Source organism: Trachemys scripta, chromosome 3, assembly GCF_013100865.1.
Source record: "Trachemys scripta elegans isolate TJP31775 chromosome 3, CAS_Tse_1.0, whole genome shotgun sequence".
Taxonomy (NCBI): domain Eukaryota; kingdom Metazoa; phylum Chordata; order Testudines; family Emydidae; genus Trachemys; species Trachemys scripta.
In genome coordinates, this window is record NC_048300.1 from 10,395,545 (window position 1) to 10,420,468 (window position 24,924).

The window sequence follows — 24,924 nt, forward strand, 5'->3', positions numbered from 1 at the left end:
TGTGGAATTGTGGCTTTTGAGGCATCTAGTAAGGTGTTCTTAAATGATTCCCAATTATCAATCACAATTTCTTATTAAATTCTTCCTCCCATCTGATTTGGCTCATCTTTGTAAAAATGGCCCCCTTAAAGCACCAACTATATATATGACTGATCTTCTTTATTCTGTTTGCAAATTATAAATGTTATCGAGTCATGACCATCTGTACCTAAGCTACCATTAACTTTTAGTTCTGTGATCCAGTTCCTCTTTATCTGTTAGGACAAGGTCAAATGTAGAATTCCTTCATGTTGGCTGCAACCCTTTTTGAGTTAGGAAATTGTCATCTATTATAATTAGAAACTCCAAACATGTTTTAGTACTCACAGCATGAGGCCTCCCGCATGTCACTCAAATTCAAGTCCCCCATGATCACACATTTCCCCCGCCCCCCAACCCCCTATACATTATAGATAGGTGTGTAAGGAGACAGTCATCTTGTTCCCTAGACAGTCATATTGTTCCCAGTCCCTGCCCCCACCCCTCCCCCAATGCCCAACCCCACCTTTTCCCACCCCCACTCCACACCTGCCCCTTCTCTTCCTCGCCTCTTTCCACCCCTTGTCCCGAGCGCACCCTGTCCCTGCTCCTCCCCCTCCCGTCGGGTGCCTCCTGCATGCTGCTGAGCAGCGGCACTGGGAGGGAGGGAGGAGGAGTTGATCAGCAGGGCCACCAGCCCCTCTCAAGTACCCTCACGGACCCCCAGGGGTCTGCAGACACCAGTTTGAGAAAAACTGCGTTAGGCCATTGATCCGTAAGCATTTGAGATCATTTTCTTCCTAGTTATCTGTGACTTGGAAACAGGTATGTAAACAATTTATACAAACCCAGCAGGAAAGCACTTTCCGGCAGGCTGAATGCCCAGTCCTTCCAGCCTCATTTCGGTGGGACTACACACAGAGTAAGTGACTAGTCGTGATTGAGAGCAGCAGAATCTGGAGCTTAAAGATGCAGAGGGGACCTGATCACAGTCAAACGAATTGAGAAGGCCAGCAGATGATGGATACGTACATGAAACTGGCAGTTCTTGCCTAAATCGTTAACGTGTAGCCCTTCAGTGAAATTTAACCAAATAGATCCTTTCAAAGAGATTGCAACCAAAATCCAAAGGGAGGAGATGCATAAAGAACTGCCAAGTGAAAAGATGACAATGGGAGTACAACATGTTCCTGAGTCTCTTCTCTTATCAAATAAAGGAAACGATCAGTCAATTCTGACTAGAGCCCTACCATGAAAAACTTGTCAGTCGAAAAGAAGAAACCGAATCCCCAGAATTACCAGCTCTAACGAGGCGAGAAATATTTAACATTAAGGCAACAGTTAATTGTTGGAAGGGAAAGCAGGACTGAAATGGGGGTTAAACCAAAGAGGGGAAACCACAGAGTTGAACCTTGAACATAGGACACAGGTTAGAACTGCAAATCAGCAGAGACTTTAGACAGCAAAGGAGAAATGGATTGAGTGTTATAAAAATTACACAAGATTGACCCTATGGGGGAAGCATACCTGCTATTGCTTTGTTCATCCCTGCTGTTTTACTACCCTAGATTTCAATTTATGTCAGCTATCCAACACAGAAAAAACACACTGGAATTGCTCCTATCGTACAGCCAGTCTCGCCACAGGCGCTGACTTTCATTTTTCTGGGCGGGTGCTCCACCCCTGCTCTGCCCCGAGACCCCACCCCCATTCCATCCCTTCCCCCGAGGCCCCACCCTCGCTCCACCTCTTCCCATCCCTGCTCTGCCCCCTCCCCCAAACACCTCCTGCCAGCTGCCGAACAGCTGAGCGGCAGGGCTACTGAAGAGCTGTGGCTGGTGGGTGTTTATTTTTCTGTGGGTGCTCAAGGCCTGGAGCACCCACGGAGTCAGCACCTCTGAGTCTTGCTTGCTCTGTTCTGCAGACTGTGAGCCTTGAGCAACTTGGGCTTTACCCTGGCTGCAGTTTTAATTTGAGTTTATGCAATTTGGTGAACATACTCTGCTAATGCATTATTATTATTATTGCTTAGATTTTGATTGGTGATGTTTTGCTGTTATAGTCAAAGTTACAAGATGAGGAAATGGACAATTAGAGTCTGGCTTTGAGATTTGATGGTGGCTTAGCCATGAACTGCCGAGTCCTTGTGATAATTGCTGTCTTTTGTTCAGGGTATGCAAGATAGGGCTTATATAAGGAAAAGCACTCATGGAATGTGTATCAAATACATGTGAGAGGTGGGCATGTGCAACAGAGTGTGTGTGACAACAGGGGGCTTGGAAGCTCTGCTCAGTAGCTTTGGATGTCATGCTGATAAAAGAAATTGCCAATTACAGCTTAAATGTAATTTCATATTGTATTTCACGGCAGTCTAGGGCCCTACTGCCAGTCATTAGGGCACTCAGTCCTCAGCGTCCAAAAATCCCAGCTGCTGCCAGAAAGCAGTCTTGTTGTTTTCTTTTTCCGAATTAAAATATTTGCTTTTGTTTATCCATTTTGGACAGTCTACTTCGGAGGATTTCTGCTGCTTTCTATTGTTGATTGTATGCTGGACAGATTGGGAATGGGATCTGGTAGCTAATGGCAAGAATATTAACTGAAAATGAGCTAGAGCAAGGCTGATTAGATTCAAAGGCATGGCCCTATAATGTCACAACTTCGAGACAATGACTACGTCTAATAATACATTTTGTTTTGTTTCCCTCGTTCCTTCCTTAAAGCAAAGGTGAGGGCAGACAGGCAGTAGCACCGTGACGTCAGTGGAACCAATACACTTGACTTATAAATAAGGGAAACCTAGTAAACTCTGCTTAGCAACAGAAAACAATCTCAGTTAAGGTGAGGTGAAAACAGCAAAGCAAATATCTATGATGCAGTATTAGAACCCTTTCTCTTTTTCCTCCCATTTTATTTACATGCCATGGATACAAGTACCAAATGAAAATGAATGAACAAAATTACAAAGGTGTCCTACAATAAAAGACACTAATGAAATATTAGCATGCATTTGGGGTTCATTCGCAACACAACCGGTTTGGAGGCAGGGAGACATTACCAGGACTGTGGATAGCCTAAACGCAAGAGAAATCCTTGTGAATTCCCCAGTGAATGATTCTTTAGTTTCAGTAGAGTGAGCTCCAGAGCAGCTGTTACGTGAATGATTTGAATGAACTATCCATTTGTGATTTGTGGGTGGGAGTTTTAATCCACTACAATAAAACTCAGATTGCTTGCATCTTGTACCTGCTAAAGATTAATAGCTGAAGCACTGTCGATGAGTCATTCTGCTATCTGTAACCTTGGTAACCCCTCTTTTTAGTGTCTCAAAGCCTTGCTAGAAGGAAGAGTATAAAAAATATGTACTGTATATACTCTGGGTACATTCATATACGTGTGTGTGTACATACATGTACACACACACATATATAAACACATATATATGCCATGCATGTGGAGATGCTATCGATGCTATTTATTTAGATTAATTTTGAAAGAAATAATAGAAGTGCTCATCTCCGGCCGTGGGCACCCCTTAGAAGGCTTAAAAATTCCCAATCAGAAAATGACATTAGTCAATTAAATCTATCACTATCACTGTCCCCACAATTTAATTATCTCTTTCCAGTAAACAACCCTGTCTACTTCTGAACCTCCCCAAATACCTGAGGGGAAAAAGATGAGCTTTGCAGCATGTCCAGGAAATAACAAATCCAGACTGTGGCGTATTCAGTGGGAAAGCACATTTTAGGGTCAGTGGGCCCTCATGGATCTCTTTTATATTGAAGGAGCAACGTGTTCACTAACCACAACTGCAGCAGAATAACATGAGGAGAGGGGTGGTCTCTTAGGCTTTGCCTAGAGGAGGATTTAAAGGTGTGATGTCAGATGCAGTTATCCAGCTCCATCTACCTAACACCTTCTAGAACTTTTGACAAGTCCCAGCAATTGTCCTTTAGTTGCAGCACATGCTAAATCGGTTGAGTTAAAGCTTAAAGGGAAACCTAGATTTAATTTGTCCCATTTGTCACACACTAAAGATCAATCGCTTTGTCTTGACTAGAGTTTCAAAAGGCATTAATTAGATCAAGCTGAATAATATGATAGCCTCAGATAACCCAGACTGAGACCCATACTACATATGGCTTTACTGATAAATAGCCTCACCTTGAATTCCACTCTGAAGACCACAGACAACTAGTACAGCTCATTGGGCACTGGTGTCGTGTGCTCCCTATGTAAAGTAGGGCTTAATAAATGGGTGCCACATTCTAGACTATCTTCAGCTTCTGAATGGTGTCAGTGTGTAACCGCAAAGAAGAGCACACTCCAGTACCCTAATCTTAAAGAGACAAAGGCATGAATAAACTTAGGGCATGGCTACACTTGCAGGTGTAGAGCGCTTTGAGTTAAACCAGCCTTCGGAGAGCGCAGTAGGGAAAGCGCTGTAGTCTGTCCACACTGCCAGCTGCCAGCGCACTGGCGTGGCCACATTAGCAGCTCTTGCAACGGCCACAGAGAGCAGTGCATTGTGGTAGCTATCCCAGCATGCAAGTGGCTGCAACGTGCTTTTCAAATGCGGGGGGTGGGCTGGAGTGTGACAGGGAGTGTGTTGTGTGTATGTGCAGGGAGAGAGAGTGGGTTTTGGGGGGGCTGAGAACAAGTCAGCATGCTGTCTTGTAAGTTCAGACAGCAGCAGACCGCCCCTTCTCTCCCCCACCCTCCGCCTCTCTCTCTCACACACAGCATTCCACAGTAATGGTTGCTTTGTCTCGGAGCAGATAAGCAACCAGCTGTCAGAAACGGAGCTTTCAAAGGGCATATCCAAAACAATGACAAGAATGGCCACTTGACTTAAGGGGATTATGGGACGTTTCCGGAGGCTGATCAGAGCGCAGTAATGCAACACCTCGTTCACACTGGCGCCGCAGCGCTCCAGCGGGGGCGCAGCAAACGTTATTCTACTCGCCGAGTTGGAGTATCAGGAGCGCTCTAGCCGTGGAGTCAGAGCGCTCTATGTGCCTTGCCAGTGTGGATGGGGAGTGAGCTAGTGTGCACGGGGCTCCTCTAATGTGCTGTAACTCGCAGGTGTAGCCAAGCCCTTAGTAAGGGACACATCTGAAATGGAAGGCCTCACTTCCTTACAAAGCGCAGATGGAAAACCATATTCAACACAGCTGCTGTCAGAGTAGCAGCTTTGGGTACAATATCCCTAAATTGTAAACTTCTTTCACAATTAATAGTCACACACCATCAATTAGTGGTGCGTGTACAATTTAACTAATATGGCTAGCCTAGTCCTCTTGAAATATGACTCATCTATAGTGCCAGAGGTTCTGGATTAAAATTATGGGGAAGACCTGGTGGCAGAAGTGAAAATTATTTTTTGGAAGGAAGGACAGGCCACTCATTAGGCCACTGGGATTCAGCAGACCCGCATTCAATTCTTTGCTCTTCCACAGACTTCCTGGGTGACCTTGGGCAAGTTACTCAGTTGCTCTGTGTCTCAGTTCCCCATCTGTAAAATGAACCCTATTTTTTCTAAAGGGGACCTCAGTCCACAGCCAACTAGCTATCAGCCGAATTCTGTTCTCTGTTATCCCAGCATAAAGCTAAAGTAATTATTGACCCCACATGAGAGATCTTTGGAATGTCTGAATAATTACCCAGCCATTTCCATCTACTTCTAAGGACCAGAGCCGTATCAACAATGTAAGACTTAGTCACAAGAAAACGATTTTGTGGGAGAGATGACAGGTGAGGCATCAAAAGTACACGATAAATCCATTTCTCGCATGTCTCCACAGTTTATCATATAGATATCTCACCCCCCCCATGCAATGTCTGTGTATCTCTCAGACGTATAAACTGTATTGCTTAACAATAGCTTTTAATTTTAAAAAAACCTCCTGTACTTTGTAAAGGCCATTTTAGCAGCTTGAACACAAATCTGCTTTCTCTTCCAGTCCTGTCCTTTTCTATTTAGCTAATTGAAACTAATAAGGCTCTTTTGTGAGCGTCTGTGTTTATTAGATTAACCTTATATCCTAGTTCCTGGGGATTTTTTTGAGCGCTCTGGCTGAATTATATTGAAACATGGGTTTGTCCTTGCTTCATTACCATCAGCCATTGACACATTTAGAGCCTTCTCTCCTGGCTCCCCCTTTCCACCACAGTTTCCTTGTTTGCTTTCTCCCGTTCCCCTTGTGGCTCCCTGCCTCTTTTTCCTTCATTCGGAATTCTGGTCCAGATGTTTCTGGCCTGGATTTGCTGTACTGCCTGCCACCTCTCGGACTGCAGATACCCCCCCTTCAGTTAATGTTTTTCTAAAGGTTATGCTCTAGCTGAAGCAGGAATTACTTCAGGGAAGTTCTGTGGCCTGTATTATGCAGAAGATCAGATTAATGATCCTTTCTGGCCTTGGGAATATATTAATCCAAATTCTGGACATGTTACTGCAAGGAGATAGGGGGCATCACAGATTGTGCCTGGCTCTCCCTTGCCCACAGAATTAAAGGAGAAGAAGAGTAGGAGATGCATTCAGGCTTAGCATGGAGACAGCTGGCCCGAGTTCAGTGTCAAGGTAGGCAGGGGAGGAGGAAGAGGCTAGAATGTTCAAAAACAGGGGAGTTTGGGGGCGGGGGGGTGTGCTGTTCTGTTTTTGTTGTAGCAGCAGGGCGGGGTGTTGTTTGTTTTTTGTTTTCCTTGACAGGAATTTAGGCAGGGAGGCTATGGCAGATACAGAGGCAGCAGTGGTAGTGACCTAAGGAATAGAGGAGATAATGAAGATGACTGGATGTGGAAGCTGTGGGATTTACATTATCCTGTAGTGGGTGCCCAAAAAGAGCTTCATTTGTCTGAACTACTGCCTGATAGAGCTGATGGAAGAGGAGATCCGAGGTTTGGAGATGCAGGTGGAGACTATGGTTGAGTTTTGAAGGGGATTTGAGCAGATGATGGAGGGAAGGCGTGAGGAGGCTTGAGGGAAAAGTCAAGACTCTCAGATGCAAGTTGGACTGGAGAAATAGGGTAGACCAATGGGTGAGGAAAGTGGCCAGTGGAAGCATGTGACTATGAGAACCAGACAGAGGAAATGACCACTTAGTGAAGGAGAAATAGAGCTCAGGAACAGATTTACTGAGTTGGAAAATGAAGAAGGAGCCCAGGAGGCAGTAATAGAAGGCGGGAGGGCAAGGAAGCAGAGAAGAGCGGCTAGTCCTACACAGGGCGCCCAGAGGATTCAGGGAGCCTGGGGTCTTCGGCTGTGGGGGGGCGGGGGAGGGGTTCTCCTTCCTCTGAAGAATGGGGCACGAGTCACTTACAGGTTTAAACCAGTGTAAATGGTGGATTCTCTGTAACTTGAAGTCTTTAAATCATGATTTGAGGACTTCAATAACTCAGCCAGAGGTTAAGAGTCTATTACAGGAGTGGGTGAGTGAGGTTCCGTGGCCTACAGTGTGCAGGAGATAAGACTAGATGATCATGATAGTCCCTTCTGATCTTAGTCTATTACTCTATGTTTGGGGTCCCCTCAGTCAGTGTCATGTCCTACCAAACCCTCTTCTTCCAAGCCAGCACTAGTCACATGGTTCCCAAACCATCCATCCCCTTTATCCTACTTCCAGGTCCCTAGAAGCAATCTTCTTACAATCCAAAGGCCTTTTTCCATGCTTCTATAGTAACTTTAAATGGGTCAGATTTGGGTCCCAGCAGGCTGTCACTATCGCTTTGAAGAGGAATTTGTAGGGTAGTGTGTTGGCAACTGGTGAATGCAATAAAGTATTCCACTGTTTGCAGGTATTAGATCTTTACTGGAGGGTAAATGTGTCTCTAAAAGAATATGAGCACTCAGTAAATGTCTGACAATACCCTGCAAGCGGCTTAGGACAGACTAATCAGGCAAAGTCTGATTTATCCATCTCACTCGCTCGATGTTCCAGCTAAACCGATCAACAGCAGGGAGCTTTGACGAAGAATTGCAGCAGAGAAATGGGGAGCAGCTGGAGTAAGCAGAGGAGTAATTGGAGAAGCTGCCAGGAATTGCTTCCCCATACCTGCCACTAGTCTGGTTCGGCTGGGCCACCCTGGTATTATGAACAGGCATTCTGTGGTGCTGCTGTCCTGGCCTGTGTATTGGGACAGTAGCATGTAGGATCTCCATCCTCAGCTGAAACTAGACACTTGGGCCCCGCAAGAGAGCCAGTAGCCCTTCTCCTGGAGAAGAGGGGCTGTTGTTTTTAGGGCAGGAAAGCAGAAATCCAATCCAAGTGGCTGTGCTCCTGCTGCTGGACTGAACCACATGGCATCCTGCCCAGCACCAGAAGGAGCCTCAGTTCCCTCAAAGCCCACCATCCGCTTTTCAGCCCCTACACCTTGCCTGCTACGGAGCTGCTTCTCCTCCATCCTCCACACCCCACGCCCAGAACCCCCACCTAACCCCCATACTTCAAACTCTCCCCTACCGCCTTCTCCCAGCCTCCCCAACCCCTGCCACCAGCAACCCATGGTTACCATATGCCATTCCTGGGTGTGGGACCATTCGTAAAGTTTTGATTAACTCAGAACTTCTAATAAGAAGGGTTCAGATTAACAGTTGGTTACTTTAACAATCTCTCTTTTAAAAAGTAACAGAGGGTCCTGTGGTACCTTTAAGACTAACAGAAGTATAGGGAGCATAAGCTTTCGTGGGTAAGAACCTCACTTCTTCAGATGCAAGAAGTGAAGAAGTGAGGTTCTTACCCACGAAAGCTTATGCTCCCAATACTTCTGTTAGTCTCAAAGGTGCCACAGGACCCTCTGTTGCTTTTTACAGATTCAGATTCAGACTAACACGGCTACCCCTCTGATACTTGACACCAATCTCTCTTTTGACTGTAATGGTAGTTAAACATATTTTCTATTTTTAGATTACTTTTCTATTTAATCGGAGAGTCATTTTTTCCTACAACAGCATCTCGATTTGGGCACACTGTATCATATGCACAATAACTTGTGCGTACAGATTTGCTCACACAGACAAGGTGTATGTCTGCGCATCAGTAGTTAGACTCCTGACTGCCCAAACTATTTGATTTGTATCTACACATCATACTTGCACTTGCAAGTAATCATGCATGTAGACTTACAGGCCGATTGAGGCCCTTTTTGAGGATTTGACCTTTAATTTTGGCTTTTGCTGAAAGGTTGGCGCCTTTAAATATGTTGTAGAGCAGGATACATGTTTTTCCTAATTTTCACCTTGACAAGTAGTGCTGCTGGCAATGAGTGTTCACCCCAGTGGTTTTGACCCCTTCCCATGTCTTTTTCCCGTATTTGCATTCCTAAATTATCAAATGCTACCCCTAACCTTGTGCAGATAATCATCTAATTCTGGTACGCTCTATGGTTGGCTCAAAGATTTGCAAGACTCTTGCATTTCTGCCATCACTCTTCTCCTCTGCTCTGAGTGTTGATGGCACATTGAATTAATATTCCTCAGCCCCGTTTACTCTTCTATTAATTCTACTGTCCGCCCTGCTGGCAGACTTGTCCATTATGCAGAGAACACCTATGAGGGTTCTTTCTCTGTGGACTTACTGATTGCTCTCCCAATAGTATTCAGCTTTGCACATCTTGCATTGAAAACAATGTTCTCCGTTAAGCTTTGTGACGGCTTTACAGGTGCAGGTCCTGTTTTTCCATTGCAAGTCTGTGCCAAGGAAACCCAGTTCCTGTTTGTGGCATAAGCCTGTGAAAATATAAAACCCTTAAAACGCACTGTACATTAGTACAAATTTATTGTCCATATTGCACAAATGTTGACAACACATGCTTAGGTCCCATATCAAAATCTGCCCTCAGGGCAAAATAGATTAACAGACTCCACTTCATCTAGCTGCCGACTATATCCCTCTTGATGAGAGATATCTTGATGAGAGTGAAATGTTCTGTGCCAATAGTTGTGCAATATTTGCCATAAATACCCATTTTTAATCATCCAGTTCTCTCCTGGGGTTTCCTCCTTGTCCCAGCCAGAGACATGAGATTCTCCTCCTTTCATCTTCCCACCCCCCAACATTTCACATTTGACTCTTTAAAGCCAATTTGCAGCTATTATACTCTTTCCTTGTCAGAGATTCACTACCACTCTTTGGGGTTTGACTTCAGTAAGAGTGCTTGGAAGGGCTGCTGTGTTGGACAGTTCATTAGAAAAAGAAGGATTGCTCTTGAGTGTTCTGCTGTTGTGAAATCCTTCCCAGGAGGTTAAGCCTGTTGCCTATGTCATGCTCCCTTCCCAAGAGGAAAGAGAGTGTACTTGGAAGCAATTATGCAGTATTATTTTATAAAATTGTATACACTGTGAAAATATGGTTTATTTTATTTTTTACCTAATTTTATAAAGTTATGTAAAAATAAGCCATATTTTTCACAGGTTCGTTTCTATCATTTGGTCATAGTAGCATGCTATCGGCCCCTTGTTTTATTTTATAGCCCATGAGAATCCCATGTGTCTTGTAAACAAAAGCGATGCTTTCAATCAATCTTTTGATGACCAAAAAACCCCCTATTTTCTTTGATTTTTTTTCTGCCTATGGATTTCTTTTGCACCTTCCTTCGTTACATCTAGATGTCAAAAACAAAATTAAGACACCCACTACAATGTTGTCCGTAACTCTCCATCACTCCTTAATTAATTAGGTGTTGGGCTTTTTAATCTTATCCAACTATGAGAAATTAGAATGCAAGTTCCTGTTTATTTGTCCAGTGTTACGCACAGCTATGATACTGCATACAAACCTTGTGTAAAAATAAGCAATGCCACGTCATTCTTCAGCTCTTGTACGTCCCCCATCTGTCTGTATCCATCTGTTGTCTTATGCTTAGCCTGAAAGACCACTGGGGCAGGAACTGTCTTTTAGTTCTGTGTTTGTGCAGCACTTAGCGCTATGGGGTCCTGGGTCACATCTAGGGGTCCTGGGTAATACAAATAAATAATAGGGAGCAGGAATGAAGTAGCTGACTTTCTGGCATGGAGCTGGGCACAGACGCATCTCTCTCACTCTTGTCTAGACAGGGAGGAGAGCAGGAGTTCATTCTCCCATCCGTGTTATTCTAGAATTTTCTGTACCTGGCTAGGCATTTCTCAGTTGGTTCAGTTTTTAGGACCGACTGACGGGAGAAGATGAAGATATCCTGTAAATGCTCTGCCTGTGGTCAGGCAGTGCAGCCCAATGACACAGGCTTTCTACATAACTCTTGCTCTAAGGGCTCCAAACCATAATTGGCTGAAGACTAGGACTTCCCTTATTCTCAGCCCATCATCTGGAAGGTCAGGAAATGGAAAAGAGCTGCTTCTCTCAGCTGCCTACAAGCCTCCAGTCCAAACCTTATCTGTGTGGTATCAGGGACTGCGCCTTTAAGGGCTAAGTGTCTGGACGGGGTGCTCTGATGATCTTGTTTTTATGCTTATTGGAACCAGATACTGAATAAAGTGGAGCTCTTGCAAACAGCTTAAACACTGTGTGTTCACTGTACCCCATAGTCTGTGTCCACCCTTCCCTTCTTCTTCCTTGACATTTACTCTTTCATTACCAAAGCTTTTGTGGAGGCCCAAGTTGACAAGTCTTCCTTCCACCCTCCACTCCTCCCCGTGCCCACCAGTGGCAAAGTCTTATTGTTAAGCCACTGCCAATCCCTCCTACCATAGTTTGGCTAGTTTTAGCCCCATCTATCCCCATCGCCCATGGTTCTTTATATACTTTTGTCAAAAACCTCCTTGGCTATTAGAGATGATACTTCTACCCTCCAGAGGACATAAATACAGGTGACCCTGATTTCTGAGATGACGACGCTAAAATAACTCCTGATCCAAAGCTGGATAAAGACTTGCCCATTGAATGTTGGACCGTGGCAAAACTACTAAGAATATCTCACCTCTATTGATTCTGTCCATGACTGTTGCCCCTTACTGTTGAGGAGAAGCTGGATAATAACCATGCCGGTCCGGTTTTTTCAAAGGTACTGATTTATAATACTGATATGGCTCCCGACAGCAGACTTGTACACCTAGACTGCCATGGTGAAAATCCAGGGCTTACTCCAAAGATAAGGTTATTGTAAACCAAGCCGACATGTTTATGATGCCTAGGCTGATTGTTGTCCTTATCAGGATATAATTTCAGAATGACAAAGGGGAAGGTCTTTCGCACATACACAATAACTCCAAAGCTCAAGGGATTCTGCCATCAGCAGTACTGTACCTTCTCAAAGACTTCACCTTCAAGTATTCTGCATCAGTTTTTTCCTTGCTTCTGATTCCAAGTTCTACAGCTGCATGTGATGATATGTGTCACTGCAAGACCACCTATTTGAATTTATATTTTGCTCATTCATCTTCTCATTTGACTCTAATCTGGTGGCTATAGAAATCCCAGCTCTCTAGAGGAGCTTCCATGTCCAAATTACTCTAAACTCATGACTACAGATGCCAGTCTGTTTGAGCTCCCAAGTAAGCTGAATATGCCACAAAGCAACTGTCCTAAATAGAGTTATAGGTATATCTCAATGTGTTTGAGCTCAGGGCTGTAATGTGAGCTTTTCGCTTTCAAGAGAAGCGTAGTGTACTGCCTTTGAGGTGTCAAACTACCAGGCTTCCAGGAATGCTGGGAACAGTCATCTCTCTTGGGAGGAAGACAAAACATGTGAATGAAGAAAAGCTGCTAGGAGACTATCTGGCAGTAACAAGTAATAGCAATTCAGAGAGACTGTAGCACTAATATCCCTTGAGGCTTTGTACTTGTAGTTGATTTTAAAGTTAAACAGGCTCAGAATTCATGACATTTACACAATCCCTAACTGAGGAATTATGTATGTTAAAATTACTGGAGACATCACAGCACTTCTTCTGGTTTTTACTTCTTTGACAGAAAGATAGGGGTGGGGTTTTTGTTTGTTTTGTTGTTGTTTGTTTTTATTAAATATAGAGCATATTACAAGACTAACTATCAAGCCAGTGTCTTATCTTATTTTGTAAAAGTGTTTTTAACACATGTGATATTATTATTGTGTGAAACATATGTCTGCTATATTTGGTATTTTACTCTGTAATTCTTGGAAAAAATGTAAACCAGTGGTCAGACTTTTAGAAAGGACTTGGGATAATCTGGCTCATTTAGTTTGAGAGTTTGACATTAATTTTTAACATATCACTCTAAATTTGTGGTGCACAGATTATAAATTCTTCGTGTTTTTATAGTTAAGTATATACCAAATGATAAATGACTATTTTCTTGTAATGTTTTGGTTTGGTTTGTAATAACTTAAGATTAAGATTAAGGTTAAATCTTGTTTTGCAAAGCACCTATATATTTTATATACTTTTGAAAAAAAATCACTTCTAGATACTTATATGCAGTATTATTGGTGCTCAATATTGAATATTAGCAATTTTGATTTTTTGCAATACTTCTAATGTAACCAACAGAGAATTTCGGACTGCAGTCATTTTAGTTCTGTGTTCATAAGAACTTTTTTAAGTGGTTGAAATCATGCCTCCCTAGCCTTTCTTCCTTTGGAATTTTTTGTCACTAGGACACTGCTATACATCACAAGTATCTGTAAAGAAACTTTTGGTTTTTTTTACCTGGCTTTTGTACTAGTGAGTCTTTCAGTATTGTTTCTCAAGGGTAATTTCTATTACATAATTAGATCCTGATTAAATATCAACAAGCAGGTAATATTTCACTCCTTTGTAATTTCCAGACCTCAGTAGAGACAGTAACATGGGAGTGCAGCACATTCTGCAATGTGCTTGTTATAGTTTGGTGCCAGTTGCTAACTAGCAGTACAAAGGGGCATTGTTGTCCTGGTATATTTTAGTCTGTCTATACTTTTTGTGCTGTCCTTACTCCACATCTGCTGTTGTTTTTCTCATGGATTTTTGTAAATCAGATGAATTCTAATTCAATCAAAGTTGGAGTCAGATGATTTAGAGATAAGGCAAATTAATTTGGGTTGAGTAACACATTTCGTTAGTCTTTCAAGCATGTTTTTCAGCTGTTTGGGAAGGAAATTTATATCAAACTACAAGTCTAAAACGTTAAAAGCCCTTACGAATTAAAAGGGGCAATATTTGCTATACAGTAACCAGAGAATATGTTAAGGAAAAAGTAAATAAGGAACTGTTATTTATGCCTTCTCTTAACACAAGAACTAGGGGTCACCAAATGAAAGTAATAGGCAGCAGGTTTAAATAAACAAAAGGAAGTATTTTTTCACACAACGCACAGTCAACCTGTGGAACTCCTTGCCAGAGGATGTTGTGAAGGCCAAGACTATAACAGAGTTCAAAAAAAAGAACTCGATAAGTGCATGGAGGATAGGTCCATCAATAGCTATTAGCCAGGATGAACAGGGATGGTGTCGCTAGCCTCTGTTTGCCAGAATCTGGGAATGGGCGACAGGACAGATCACTTGGTGATTACCTGTTCTGTTCATTCCCTCTGGGGCACCTGGCATTGGCCACTGTTGGAAGACAGGATACTGGACTAGATGGACCTTTGGTCTGACCCAGTATGGCCGTTCTTATGTTCTAAAGATCAGAATATTGAAAAAACTGAGTGTCTTACTGCCTAAAGCCCAGATTTTTAAAGATATTCAGGCATGTTGTTTCTTTCACTAGCAGAAGTTGGTCCAATAAAAGACACCTCACTACCTTTGTTCTCTAATATCCTGGGACCAACACAGCTACACACTACAATTAACCAAATATGTTAGTTTCAAATCATGTGATGCTGTATAAAAAAAATAACAGCAAACCTCACTACCGTTTGGCACTTGCCATTCCATAGTTGAGGGCGAGTTTAGTTTTGTATTTAAAACAGGGATTCATACTCAGTTATATATGAAACAACCAAATATATCTTCCCCAAAATTACAGCATTTACTTCGAGTACAGAATAACTTTTCTGAGAATTTGTTAATAAGCTTACTAGTTAAAATTAATTTTAAAATGTGTCCTTTAAGAAAGTTAGCACGTGGTGTCAGATGTTCTTTTTGTCCAAAATGACCTTAGTAACAAAATAATGCAGAGCCTTTAAACTTCCCATATAGTTAAAACTCCCTGAAATCTTGTACATAGACTACATTGTACAGGCTGATCTACTCGAAATGGCCACCATCTCCCATTGTTCTCCATGAGACTGGGGGTCTCAAGCTGCCCTTAGTTAAACTGCAGCATAGCGCTTGAGTTGCTGTGTCTACAATGACACTGCATTCACTTATGTGTGGCGCTAAGGCTTCTAAGGGCCCAGCTCCTCGTTCTTTGTGCTGTAGTGAGCTTACATGGTCTATGAATTCTCTCTCACTGTGGGAGAAATAGTCTGTCCCTTCTGGGAACATCAGTGGAATTACGGAATGACATTGGAGGACTAGTGCTGCTAGTCTGCATTCATACTACAGAGCAGACGTGTTAGCAGCTGACAAGTTGCGCTCCTTCGAGTTTTAACCTGTACCTGGTCTTGGGCCAGTCACTGTGAGTTACAACTCAAGTTAACTTTGCAGTGAAGACCATCCCGTAGCTGGTTGCTAGTGGGAGGGTGAGAAGAGGAGTCCTCCCATTGCCACAGCCTCACTATCTCTCTCCTCACTGAATGGGGGAAGGTCGAGAGGATCTGAGTAGGGGTCATAAAATCCAGCATGACTTGCTGTCAACCCCGCGCTGTCATGTACTGATCCCCCCACAAAGCTGAGCACGTCACCCAGGGGTGCACACCCCGTCCTGCTCACCCCTGTGCACTTGTTGCAGTGGCACAGGATTTAACCATCTCTTGAATCACACAGTACGTTCTGGCTCAGTTTTCTGCCTTTACCACATAGGGGGGAGAGATGAATTTTACCTTAGCAACTGAATCCATTTCCCTAAGTAGGATTTAATCTGGGAAGAGTCATTCCATTTTGTGTAAAGCGCCTCAGGCTAACCGATCTTTGTAGATTACTGAAACCGGACTCACAATATAGATTTGGAATGTCATTGCTTTACGCCAGGCTTACTGATAGCCTGTTGTTCATTTCCCTTGCATATCATCTATATGGAGCATATAAATGTTCTGATCATATGGGATATCTCATCGCCTTTCAAAGATCTAAAAGGCTCTGCATCTAGGAAGCTGGAAGAGTGAAAATTTAAATACTGGCTAGGGGATGTTTTTAAACCTCAGAATTATCACTCCCATTGTATCGGTCTGTCCACCCGCCTGTCTCTGTACAGAGCATGCATGAGATGTACATTCCATTTTTGCTCCCCATTCTCCCTATGGTTTTAACCCTGTCCTAGAGGAGTACCTTACATATGCATGAAAGATAACTCAATATCTAAAGCAATACAGAAGCTGCTTTAATGCAGTAATGGAAGTTGACTTTTCATGACTTAGTTACCATCTGATGAGTAACAGAGGGGTAGCCGTGTTAGTCTGAATCTGTAAAAAGCAAGAGGGTCCTGTGGCACCTTTAAGACTAACAGAAGTATTGGAGCATGCTTTCATCTGATGAGTGTCCAGGAGTTGCATAAATACAATCAGCTATATCTCACTCCCGCGCACTTTAGGAAAAGGATTATTTTATTGCTGTTCTTGTAACTCGCTTCAACAGCATTAGCCCCCATGAAGTCCACTCTGTCACTGATACTGGGCAACCACAGGTCACTCAGCCAATGGCAGCATGCCTTCTATGGAAGCGCTGCAAATAGTGGAAAAGGGTAGACCGGAGTTGCAAGGCACAGAATAACAACCGTGTCTGACTTGAACCTGCCCCATTGAAGTCAATGGGAGCAGGATCAGATCCTTTATGAATGCCTTTGTGAATCTATGATTTTTCTAAGGTCTGAAAGGCAATACTGCATACCCTCTCGGCCCTAACAAGACAACTTCCTGGAAATTCCACAAGGCTGTCTTTGCAAAGAATCCTAAACCTCCTCCCATGAGCTTTTCCAGGGAAGGATTGAACAAGACCCTTGATTTTAGACCATCTGTCTAATTTCAGGTAGATTCCCTTTCATTGTGCTGAACTCTTCATTATCAATAAATAAATATACAGTAGACAGTACATTGGACAGCTCAGAACTAGTGAGAAGTATCTAAAGTAGATGGACTGTCATGTTCCATACCTAGCTTAGGTAAAAAAATAATTTAAGATCACCTTACCTTCCCCACAAAATGACATGTTTTATAGCTTCCTTGAATGGCGTCACTGAAATAATACATCAGAGGTTGCAGCTGACAGTAAATGACAAGGTACAAGAAAGGAAAGCTTTTTTAGAGCTGGGTGGCTTAGATGAAACCTGTCTGGCAACTGCACTTGCTTCTTGGGAAGATGGTTTCAATGCTTGCAAGGCTATGGAGACAGCTTCATTGAAGTCAGTGGAGAGAAAAATTAGGCCTTTTCAAGTAGTGTTTGTGACTCACAAAACTTTAATAAGTAAAAATATTCACTAGTCAGCCAGTGCTTTGTATTTCTGGAATTTGCTTTGCAAACACTATGCAGGGGGAAAGGGAGAAAGAATACAAGTGCACTTTCCTCTGCTTTGCTGCTCAGTGCCAGGTTCTTCTGCTTCTCCTTCTCCTCCTCCCCTCCCATGATTTGCCTCATGCACATGCTCACTGCTCACAGAGACTGCTTTCATTTCCGTCTCATTGTCCTCTCAGCTGCTTCCGGAACTCGTATCCTCCTGCTTTAGAAATACGTTGGAGACCCCATATCTTTGCCCTGTTGGGACAGATGCATCCGGCATGCAAACTGTACATGCCACATGTGAGCTAACTAAGAAACAAAATTAAAATTTTAATCAAAGCCTTCACGCTTTTACTAAGTATTAAGCAGCAGATTGTTAGGCATGTAAGTAGGTCACACATTGTGTTGAACGATTGTGCTTTGTCCTTAGCCATCTGGCAGCATGAATCAACGTCAGCTGGATGCAAATATAACTCTGCAAAGGTGACCTTGGTAACAGTATTGGTCCATTGAGCAGAGACCACAGGAGGGTTACCTGCATTCACAAGTACATTTTAAGGGTAAAACCGAAAGTGGCATTGCACGATTTCTAATGCTGGGAAACCTTCAGGATATATGGCCACAACTGTCAATACCAGTTAAACAGTCTGCAGTTTTTCATTGATAACTATCTGTAGTTTCAAATCAGCAATTGCTTTAACCAATAGTCATAAATCTGGATTTCAGTGCATGCCTCAAGGGCTCACTGAAATTCAAGTGAGTTACAAAAAAGCACAAGGAAACCAAATAAGATGAAAATTATCCTTTGTGTTTGATTGCTGTTTACATAAAAAAGGGGGTGGGGAGAGAGACATTTCCAGGTATTATCCAAGACATGTTCTAGAGTGAAAGCCATCGTTCTTTTGAACACTGAAAAGTAATGGACTAAAAAAAGAGCTCACTGTTGGAGGCGGGGAAGTAACTCATCTCTTGAAACGTAAACCACGAAACTCACTGAAATCTGAGAAAACCTATAACTAAAACCGTTAACTTGACCGTAACACTCTCAGATCAAATCCTGTCCCATGTTTTTTGTTTTTTAAAGCCTTTGCAAACCCTAAGACCAATAGAAATGTTTCAGTTTTTTTAATGCCAAAAGAAATCAGTTTTAAAAAATAGAATTCCCTTATGTCGATTCCAACCCAAACGTCACCGCTTTGAACGTGTGCTTAAGAGTTGTGCTGGAATGGAGTCTTATATCTGTATTTGAATATCTAACTTTAGGTGCCCAAGTTTGAAATTTTTGCCATAAGTGACAGAGGACATAGTTTCCGTGGCAAGATTAGAACCCAATTCTGATGACTCCCAGGCCTGTTCACTAAACACTAGATCCCATAATCTCTTATGGAGATTGTTGAGCCTTTCACAATGTGAATGCATTGGTAGAGTAAATGCTTCTTTAAAAAGAAATAAAAAACTTTTAGGGAGAAAATATAAAGGAGAGAGGGCAGATTTATAAGTTTCCAAGGTTCCATGCCATCCATATCATGGGTTTACCATTTGGCAAACGTACACCCGTAACTGAAGAGACCATGCGGATTCCTGAATTCTGCCTTCCCAACGTTCTAATCCACTTCATTAAGGAAGCCCTTACAAAAACAGAATACAAAATATCAGATGGTTGTGTGTGCCTATTTGGCTGAAAAATGTGTGTTCAACTATAATAAGCTAATTGTCTTCAAACTTGGATCCTGTTTCCTTTGCCAGTGATGACTATGAAATATAGGCATTTCAGGGTTTCTAGCTTCAACTCTGTTAGGGTGATGAAAGCACAACATTTCAACGGGAACATAAAGGGAAAACATTTTTCTCCCATTTAAAAAATGTTTGACCCAATTGTACTCAATTAAAAATAAATAAATAAAATCTCCTTTATGCTGATCCCAAGCATTGAAAAAGAATTTGTCTGAAAAGGTTACAAGAAAGTTGAAGTGGAAATTGGAACTCAGCCTTACCTATGTATTCACTGCCAACAAACACTGTCGTATAGTAAATATCAGGTCAGGGGTAGGCAACCTATGGCATGCATGCCAAAGGCGGCACGTGAGTTGATTTTCAATGGCACTCACACTGCCCGGGTCCTGGCCACCGGTCCGGGGGGCCCTGTATTTTAATTTAATTTTAAATGAAGCTTCTTAAACATTTTAAAAACCGTATTTACCTTATATACAACAATAGTTTAGTTATAGATTATAGACTTATAGAAAGAGACCTTCTAAAAACGTTAAAATGTATTACTGGCACGCGAAACCTTAAATTAGAGTGAATAAATGAAGACTTGGCACACCACTTCTGAAAGGTTGCTGGAGCCCTGTATCAGGCCAACAGCTCCTACCATATTCACACACTAATTTCAATGGCACTACTCACATGAGGGCAGTGAATAGAATTTGGTTCTTTGAAAGCAGTCTGGAATTAAACAGGGAAAGAGCAGCAAAGACTGTACTATAATATTCAGGGGCATTATTGTCCACTGGAGGTCACTTTTTCAAATATAAGGGATAATTGTTTCTTCTAAGAAGAGTAAACATCTGTTCATTATTAAAACCACTGAGAAATGTATTCATATCAATTACTGATGGATGTGGCTCAGAGGAAGTCTAGAATGCCTCGTGGAATATTTTTGATACAGAAATATAAAATGTGTAATGACAGTGATACTCTCATTTTATTTGTGTTGCTTTAGACTTAAATTTTATGGGGGGTTTTGTTTTGTTTTATTTAAGGCTTCCAGATTTACTTTTTCCCCTAGAACAAGCGGCCCATTTATTCATATGGAATAAAATGTCCAGTGAACTTTACCATTTTTCTGCTTGGAATTAATTTGGAAAGAGACCTTTTTAGTAATTTATTCATTATTTTTAATTGTTCAGCTAACATTTTTGAACAAATTTCAGCTTCTTATTTATTTGTGAATGGCTCACTTAGATTATTTACTGTTATTTGTGAGGTGTGACCATTTGCCCCCAATCATATGGCATTATGGGCCTCCTGGAGCGCCCATTGAAGTCAATTAAAAGACTTTCCACTGACTTCAGTCAGAAGTGGATTGTACTCTGGGGGGTCGGGGAGGGGGATTCATGGGCGTATTGAAGTCAATAGGAATTATGCCATTGACTTCAGCAAAGCCAGGATTTCACCCTGAATGACTGCAACTTTTTAAACAGTAGAATAGCAAGTACTGACCAACAAAATTTCATGCTCAAGCACAAATTGACATACAAAGATGGGTATTCATCTAGACTTCAGTTCAAGAAAGCATTCATATTCAAGATAGCACTTTAAATGTAAGCACATGCTGTCCTTAAGAGGCCATGAAGAGCAGCCATTCTCAAACATTTGGGAAAGTATTTTTGCTCACAAAGCAAAGTTCACAAATAGACAATAAAATGGACCACAGATTGCCAAACTGAATAATCATTCAGAATTCAAGCAAACGTGCCTAAACACTTTTATTTTAGTGTTGGGTGTGGGGGCTATTAGAACTTCTGCAGCTCTATTCTAGACCCTTTCCGTGAAGCGAGAACATTGGTGGGTTTTCAGTCATCCAATTTACAATTCCATCAGGATTAACTTTCACTTGTAAAATAAGAAATATCTGAGTGCCTGAAAGGGGATCCACTCAGTCTGACATTTTTAAAAACCCTTTTATATTTATTTAATTTATTTGATTTTTCTTCTGCTTAATTTAATTGCATTTATTAATGGATTAAGTCAAATGAAATAAACACGATTCCTAAAATGTATCTGCATTAGTACCACATATAACTCATCACTTTATCACCCTTGTGCATCTCCAAACCCTGATGCTACTGCTGGATGATTTGGCTCCAGCCCAGGGCAGAGCAGCCTAAAACTGCACTAACTTGTGCCATCTGGCTCCAGTCCCAGTGGAGCAGTTATACGGATCTCCAGACTAGAGATCACCTGCCACCTTTCCCAGCCCTGCTCCAATGTGGTCCCTGTGCTGCTGTAGCTGGCTCTATTCCATTTGAAAGTTTCCTGACACCAGAGCAACCTCTTTCCCTAGCCAGTACAAAGGGCCCTGAACAGAGCTGAGGATCTGGCCCAAAATCTTACTGTCTTTTCAGCGTTCACAACCTACAAGGAATCCAGTGTTTGTTCTAGTTCTCCTAAGTCTTGGACAATTGTGCAAAGTCATCCCTGAAAAAATCAGAAAGCTCCTAAATAATGAGAATATTTACCTTCCTTATATATATATTGAGAGAGAGAGAGAGACAGTAAATAAACTATATAAAGATATATATACACCTCTACCCCGATATAACGCTGTCCTCGGGAGCCAAAAAATCTTACCGCGTTATAGGTGAAACCGCGTTATATCGAACTTGCTTTGATCCGCTGGAGTGTGCAGCACCGCCCCTGGAGCACTGCTTTACCGCGTTATATCCGAATTCGTGTTATATCGGGTCGCGTTATATCAGGGTAGAGATGTATATAAAATAAGAATCAATTTGTAACGTTTATTTAAAAAATTGTTAATGAATATGCATTATTATTGTTTATTTGTATGGCAGTAGCTCCTAGGAGCCACAGTCATGAACCAGCCTAAGCGCTGGACAAACACAGCACAAAAACCCTGCCCATGTTGCTTCCTGACCACAGATACTCTTTACATCTTTAATTTTATGTACATTGTATAATTACTAGTGGAATTTAATACTTGTATTATGCAAGAAAACTTGAACTACTTCTTGCTTACAGGAGTATAGAACTGATAAATAGCCATTGCAGTCATACATTTGGCATGATCGTTAGCATTATTTATTTATGGTTGCACACGCCTTGTCATTTCATTAAAACCTCTAAGACCAGTTGGTAACAAACCACCATTGTGAAGCCCTAAGAAATGAATGAGAGAGACTGCGGCAGCTTTTAGAGTAAATTTTTATTCCAAGAAAAGCAGACTAGATGACCCTTGAGGTCCCTCCTAACCCTATGGTTCTATGATTCTATGAATGAATAAGCCATCAATTCTGATTCTGGGAAGAACAATGTGGAGAGCTTAATACAGCTCTAAGCGGGGGTGGAGAATGAGCTCTGTCCTTGAATTTAAAACTCAGACAAATAAAGAGACATATTAGTGACATCATGAACATTACATCCAAGAAAGGTGCAAAACTTTGCCTGAGGACAATGTAACAGAGCATAGCTACCACTGCTCTTGCTGACACAGAGCAATATTATTGCCATGGTGTAGTCTGGCCTCACGCACAGAGACATAATGGCATTACAAGAGCATTACAAGAAAAATGTGTGCCATCATTCAAAGCAACAAGAAGGAGTGCAGTGATCAGTCAAACAGTTAAGACAGCAAATGGATGTGACAGTCCGAACAATTTGTTGTGTCACCACTCCTGGCCCTTTCTATGAAGGCAGCATGATAAAAATATTTTGCAATATATCCAGGTAAAGAACTAGTAGCAACTTGTCAGACACTTTCTAAAATCTGATTACTTGACCTGTTGTGAATTTCAGGCCTGATTTTGTAGAACACCGAGACTTTCCATTTGTCATATCGGCTGGTAAAAGTCAAGGCCAGCATTTTAAACCGAGGTACCTATAAGTTAAGCACCAAAATCCACTTAGGCTCCCAACTAAAAGTGGCCAGATTTTCAGAAGCAAGCAACATCTATTGACTTCATTCAGGAGTTTAGAAACCTATCTAGGCACCCAGTTTGCAAAATTTTGGTGCAGATTCTGAGAATTGTCTCTGCAGATTGCCACTTATGGGTTGAGTATCCTGGAGCAGTTGAGCATCAGGAACCTTCTAGAGAATATTGCTTATTAGAGCTGCCCAAGCACCCTTTCGTGACATTAATCATCTGGTGCCTAAGCTATAAAAGGGCTGTGTGGTTCCAACTACCTCAGATTTTTTCCTTTACGTAAGTGGCTGTAGGTGGTAGAGCTACCTTCTTTCCATACCTGGAGGTGTCCGTGAATCCATATGTACCTGTACTAGAAATTGACTGGCTTGGCTGAAAAGAAAAGCTCGTGAGGAGCTCCTGAAAGAGACATCCACTGTTTCTATCCCCAGGACTGCAGATAGCTGGGAGAGATCTACCTTGATATCTAACCAGAGGTTCTCTTTTATATGGGCTAATGGGGCTCTGTACAAATCAAGGCTTTTATCCCAAAGGTGTGATTTGTGGACACTTATAAAGCTGAGGAAACTTTGAAGAAATTCCTTTGTATTTTAAAAATCTGTAGGGCTTCTATCTGGAGCTCTGTTAATACATTTATACGCCACGACTTTCTCACCTTGGCATCTAGAACTCATATTTGCTCTCTGATTGATAAGAACTTCTCAGAACACCTTCCTGAGCAATTACTGTTCCTAGACAAGAACATAAGAATGGCCATACTGGGACAGACCAATGGTCCATGTAGCCCAGCGTCCTGTCTTCTGACAGTGACCAATGTGAGATGCTTCAAAGGGAATTAACAGAACAGGGCAATCATCAAGTGATCCATCCCCTGTCATCCAGTCCCAGCATCTGGCAGTCGGAGGCCTAGGGACACCCATAGCGTGGGGTTGCATCCCTGATCATCTTGGCTAATAGCCATTGATGGATCTGTCTCCTGTGAATTTATCTAATTCTTTTTTAATCCAGTTATAGTTTTGGCCTTCACAACATCCCTTGGCAACAAGTTCCACAGGTTGACTGTGCATTGTGTGAAGTAGTACTTCCTTTTGTTTGTTTTAAACCTTCTGCCTATTAATTTCATTGGGTGGCCCCTGGTTCTTGTGTTATGTGAAGGAGTAAATAACACTTCCTTATTTATTTTCTCCATACCATCCATTACCATTCATGCTTTATAGACCTCTGTCATGTCCCCCTTAGCAGTCTCTTTTCTAAGTTGACCAGCCCCAATCTTTTTAACATCTCCTCGTATGGAAGCTTTTCCATATCCTTAATCATTTTTGTTGCCCTTCTCTGTACCTTTTTCATTTCTAATATATTTTTGAGATGGAGTGACCAGAACCACACACAATATTTAAGGTGTTGGCATACCATGATTTATATAGTGGCATTATGATATTTTCTGACATATTATCTGTCCCTTTCCTACTGGTTCCTAACATTCTGTTTGATTTGTTGACTGCTTCTGCACATTGAGCAGATGTTTTCAGAGAGCGATCCACAACAACCCCAAGATCTCTGTCTTGAGTGGTAACAGCTAATTTACATATTGTGACAGACCCAGACCAGGGGGGTACAGGAGTCTGGTAGAGGGCAAATATACTGGTCACTGGATGAGTAGTTTTCTGTTCCCTGAGTGACCAGAGCAGGGGCTGCACTAGAGTAATCAGGAACCTGCTAGAACCTGTTAAGGCAGGCAGGCTAATTAGGACACCTGGAG

At 42.1% G+C, this 24,924-nt stretch overlaps 1 protein-coding gene across 1 annotated transcript in view; it reads left to right on the plus strand.

Annotated features, from left to right (window-relative positions):
• PLCB1 (phospholipase C beta 1) overlaps positions 1-24,924 on the plus strand; it is a gene marked incomplete in the record, with an annotated part of 630,990 nt that overhangs the window by 554,802 nt on the left and 51,264 nt on the right.